The following is a 4,825-nucleotide window of genomic DNA, read 5'->3' as shown; positions in this document are numbered from 1 at the left end:
CAGGGTGATGGGGTGAGCTCATTATACCACTGCACTCCAGGGTGATGGGGTGAGCTCATTATACCACTGCACTCCAGGGTGATGGGGTGAGCTCATTATACCACTGCACTGCAGGGTGATGAGGTGAGCTCATTATACCACTGCACTCCAGGGTGATGGGGTGAGCTCATTATACCACTGTACTCCAGGGTGATGGGGTGAGGCCCTGCCTCTTAAAAAAATTAAAACATACAGCTGAACTCAGAAAAAGAAAAAGGGGCTGTCTCCAGGTGTAAAAACGAAACAAGTCCCCAGATCTGAAAACACCTCCAGGGACACCCTAGCCTAGGCCCACCACTTGCCTCAGAGGCTCCACGCTAAAAACCACCCAGGCTGACAACGCTCCGGGCACACCCTTAACCCAGACCCAGGAGATTCTCACGAGGAAGGAGAGCAGTGAAGCCGACGCGTGCAGCCTCGGTGAGGCGGTCTGCTGCCAGCCACTCCGGCTATGACCCCCTCTCCACACACCTGTGATTCTCTCCAAGATTTTAATTAAATTTGAAAATCGTCCTATATCTCAAAAGGACTCCAAGAAAAATAAAGTATGTGCTGCTTGGTGAGATGAAAGCACTCATCTGCGGGCAGACAGCGGGAACGTGGGATGTGCTCTATGGCCCTGCCGTGCTCCGAGGCAGCCCGGGACCCCACGGCGCAGTGGTTCCAGAATTTTGCTATACTGCTCTTGGGTGGCTTCTCCCAGATTCTCATTTCAGGGTGTCAGGGATGTGAAGATACGAGGGAGGAGGTCAGATCCATCCTTCCCCAGACGCTGTGGCCTTGCTGGGAGGGAGGATGGGCACAGGGCACCTGGAGCAGCCAGGGCCAGCCTCTTGAAGGGCTTCTGCCAACTGCCCAGTCTGAGCACCTTGCCCTGGCTTCTGTTTCCTAAGTCTCTGTCCCTGGCATGGCCTCACAGGGTCTCTGCCTGCCACGATGCCCCTGTTCAGCTTATCTCCAGTGCCGCCTGTTTTGGGAACCCTCCGTCCCCTTGGCAGACCTGGGAGGCCTTTCTTCTGGGCTCATGCAGGACCCTGTACCCAATGCCCTCGGGGCGACTCCTGCAGCACTAGCACTGCTGGGCAGCTAAGGCCAAGGACTCCACATCTCCAAATGGTGACCACGAACCCTCCGCAGCTTGCACAGCTCTTGGTGTGAGCAGCCCTTGGTCAGTGTTCAGTGAGTGAGTCCATACTGGCTGGTGGCACGGCCTGGGCTGCTTCTAAAATGCCTCAGTGCTAACATATCCTGCAGCGACCATGAGGCTGCCTGGCAGGCGCCCCACACGATGGCGGTGCCACACGGCTCACACAACCCTTTAACTGAAGCCCTCTGCGCTGTCTACCAACCACAGGACACAGGGATTCTGTATGAGCCCCTTGAATGCTGCCTACAGCAATTCTCGTGAACGCTAATTTTAAGAATTTCTGGACTAGAAAAGGGTGAGAACAGAAATAAAATCCACAAACTGAGCTGTGGTGTGCAAACTGCAGTCTGGGCTCGCAAAAGCCACATGAGCTTTACTGTAACTGTGCCATTGCTAGTCATGAATGGGGGAGGGCGCCTGCTGTCCCCAGGCTGCCGTGACACTCAGGGACCCTCCTGCACTTACAGTGAGGCTACTTCCCGACGACCCCGCCACACACTCACAATACGTGCAGCAGAAAATGCACTGAATCCACCCACGCTACTGAACGGCACGGCCCAGCCCCGCCGGCCTCCGTGTGCTCAGGGCACCTACAGCAGCCTGGGGTTGGATGAAATCATCAAACATGAGGCCTGTCTTATAACACAGTTCTGAGTCTCTCAAGTAACTCACTCATGTTCTCCCGAAAGCAAATGGCATCTGCACTACTGTAAAGCTGAACCCTCAGTAAGCTGGGACCACATATACCTTGTTAGGTTTGTTGCTGTTCTCACAATTTTATATTTAATTTCCCAAAAGGGGACTAGGTTTTAAAGTAAGTTAAATGCTGACGTAACGTCAGTCTAATAAACAAACACTATGAGTACTACACAAGCCCACTCCAAATAAATCCAAGAAAGAAATTCCTACAGGTACCTACACAGTCCCTAAAGGCAAGTGCAGTCGTATGAAGAGAACCAAGCTGCTTAAAAGCAGGAAGCACATCCGCCTGCCCTCCTTCCCCAATACTGCTGCCTCTGAAACGTGCAGTGCTACTTAACACAGGTCGGAGAAATCTGCCCAATTATCTTCCAAAGCCCCTCTATTCAACTGGCTTCTTGCAAAAACCAGAACCAGTTTCCCAGTATCACTGTGTGATCTTAATCTTGTGTAAATTTAACACTCAGAACAAAACCCCTGCACTGAGCAGGTTCTTAGAGAGGAGGAGACTGGTGAGCAATCAATCACCTTTCCGGAAGAGCTAAGTCAGGGAGGATGAACAATGTGCATTTGTATTAAAAGTGAAAATAGGTGGGACGTGGTGACTCATGCCTATATTCCCAGCACATTGGGAGGCCAAGGTGGGAGGCTTGCCTGAGGTCAGGAGTTCGGGACCTGCCTGGCCAACATGGTGCAACCCCATCTCTACTAAAAATACAAAAATTAGGTGGGTGTGGTGGTGCACGCCTATAATCCCAGCTATTCGGAAGGGTGAGGCAGGAGAATCGCTTGAACCCGGGAGGCAGAGGTAGTAGTGAGCTGAGATCTCGACAAGATCTCAGCCAGGGCAACAAGAATGAGACTTCATCTCAAAGCAACCACTCCCCCGCCCGCCCCGAAAAGAAAAGAAAATAGGCCAGGCACGGTGGCTCATGCCTATAATCCCAGCACTCCGGGCGGCTAAGGTGGGTGGATCACTTGAGGCCAGGAGTTCCCGAGCAGCCTGGCCAACATGGTGAAACCCATCTCTACTAAAAATACAAAAAAATTAGCTACTTGGGAGGCTGTGGCAGGAGAATCACTTGAACTCGGAAGGTGGAAGGTGCAGGGAGGTGAGATCAGAGTGAGACTGTCTCAAAAAAAAAAAAAAAAAAGAGGAAAAAAAAGTTTTACTGAGCTCTATGGAGATAAATATAGACATTCTTAAAAAAAGACACCTATTTTAATAAAACATGTTAGAGATAGGCCCTGCGTTAGCCACAAAAACATTACGAGCTGAGCATTTCTGAGACGCAGCAACAAGCCAGGCTTCCGGTCTCCCGGCTCTTCAGGCATCCAGAACCCCTGCAGCCCCAGGCTCTTCCTCGGCAGAGGCCATGCCTCTCAGTCTCCTTGCCTGCATCTAAATCCTGTTGACAGGGACTCTTCTATGTTGAGTGGCTTTAAATCCTATTTCTACTTAATGGCCGCAGAATTCATCTCCAGCCCTGAGCTGGACTTGAACTGATGCGTTACCTACCTACTCAGCATTTCCACTGGGACGTCTCACACATAGTTCAACCCGAATGCGTCCATACGGCATGGAGACTTCTCCCCATGCCTCTCTGCTGTAGTACCCCAACGCAGGAAGTGGCCGCACCCCTCATCCATCCACTCCACCCAGCACACCCCCGGCTGACGCCCACCACTGGCTCTGAGTCCTGCCCTCCGGCCTGCCCTCCATGTGCACAGCCTCTTGGCCGCTGCCTGCCCTGGGATTTCCGTCTTTGCCTCCACAGAATCTGCCTAAATCCCTTCCATGGTGACCCCTCTCAACCAGGGCCAAGCCTAGTCCCTTGTCTGGGAGGCCCTCCTGCAAACCCACCTGCCTGCCTCTCGCACCTCATGTCCCATCCCTGCCCCGTCCCCTCCCCGGCACATGGTGACTGCCGGGCTCACCTGCACTTCCTCTGGTCTCTGGTCACAGGAGGCCTACCTGTCCCCATGTGCCAGCACTGCTAGCCTCCCAGAACGCTGGTCCCCTGTCATGGCCACTTTCTCCATCGCTCTTAGTCTTGTGTCCACCATCACTGTCTGGCTCTGCCCTCTACAACATAAGCCCCATGGCAGAAGGAGCTTTGTCCACTGTGTTGCTGGCATGGCAGAGCATGATGCAAATTGCTCACCGCCCGGACAAGTTACACAGGAGAGCACGGGAATGAGCACGGCGCGAGCTTCTCCGAGGCCGCAAAGGCTCCTGGAGACGGCGGCACGAGCACCCACATTATGAGGGAAAGTGATATCCATCCTGCCATTCTAGGTCCTTCCAAGCTACCTCTCAAACGGGAGGGCAAAATTAAGGCATTTTCAGATATCTGAGAATTTAAAAATTTTGTGTTCCTATGTACCCTTCCTGGGCAAACTGTTGGAGGATGTGCCCCAGCAAAATACAGAAGCAAGCATACAAACCACAGTAACAGGGACGAACACAAGATGGAAAGAAAGGGAAGTCACAGGAAAGCACCCGCTATAGGCTCAGAACACCGATGTTCCAGGCGGGGGCGGTGGACAGAGAAACCCAGCTGCCAATTTCACCAAACGCACACTGCAAATGAATGACCCATATGCCAGAGAAGCTCGCTGCGCCTTGGTCTACCAGCAGCAAATGAGGCATCAAAAAAGACCTGCTGAAAAGATGGCGCCATGACATGAGTCCACACTGCGACAGCGCTGTAGGTCCTCAGCTAGGAAGTAAGCACAGCTCCATCTGAGAAGTGCCTGCCAAGGGCGATCCTGACCCGCCTGCTTTCCCTTCTGTTCTTTGTCCACATGCATACAGACTTCTCAGAGATACACGGCGGGCGGCACTGCAAAGACGACGTGCATATTCACAACACTCACCTGCGAGCCCCTCTCCAACTCAGGCTAGTGGCTACGCGGTACGTGCGGTCATCCCTCTCC

At 53.0% G+C, this 4,825-nt stretch overlaps 1 protein-coding gene across 3 annotated transcripts in view; it reads right to left on the bottom strand.

Annotated features, from left to right (window-relative positions):
* Nucleotides 1–4,825, bottom strand: part of SFSWAP (splicing factor SWAP) — a 93,169-nt gene that overhangs the window by 47,863 nt on the left and 40,481 nt on the right. The window lies entirely within an intron of this gene.

Source organism: Sapajus apella, unplaced genomic scaffold (genome assembly GCF_009761245.1).
Source record: "Sapajus apella isolate SASKATOON/1434 unplaced genomic scaffold, GSC_monkey_1.0 scaffold218, whole genome shotgun sequence".
Lineage (NCBI taxonomy): Eukaryota > Metazoa > Chordata > Mammalia > Primates > Cebidae > Sapajus > Sapajus apella.
This window is presented reverse-complemented; position numbering and strand designations above follow the sequence as displayed.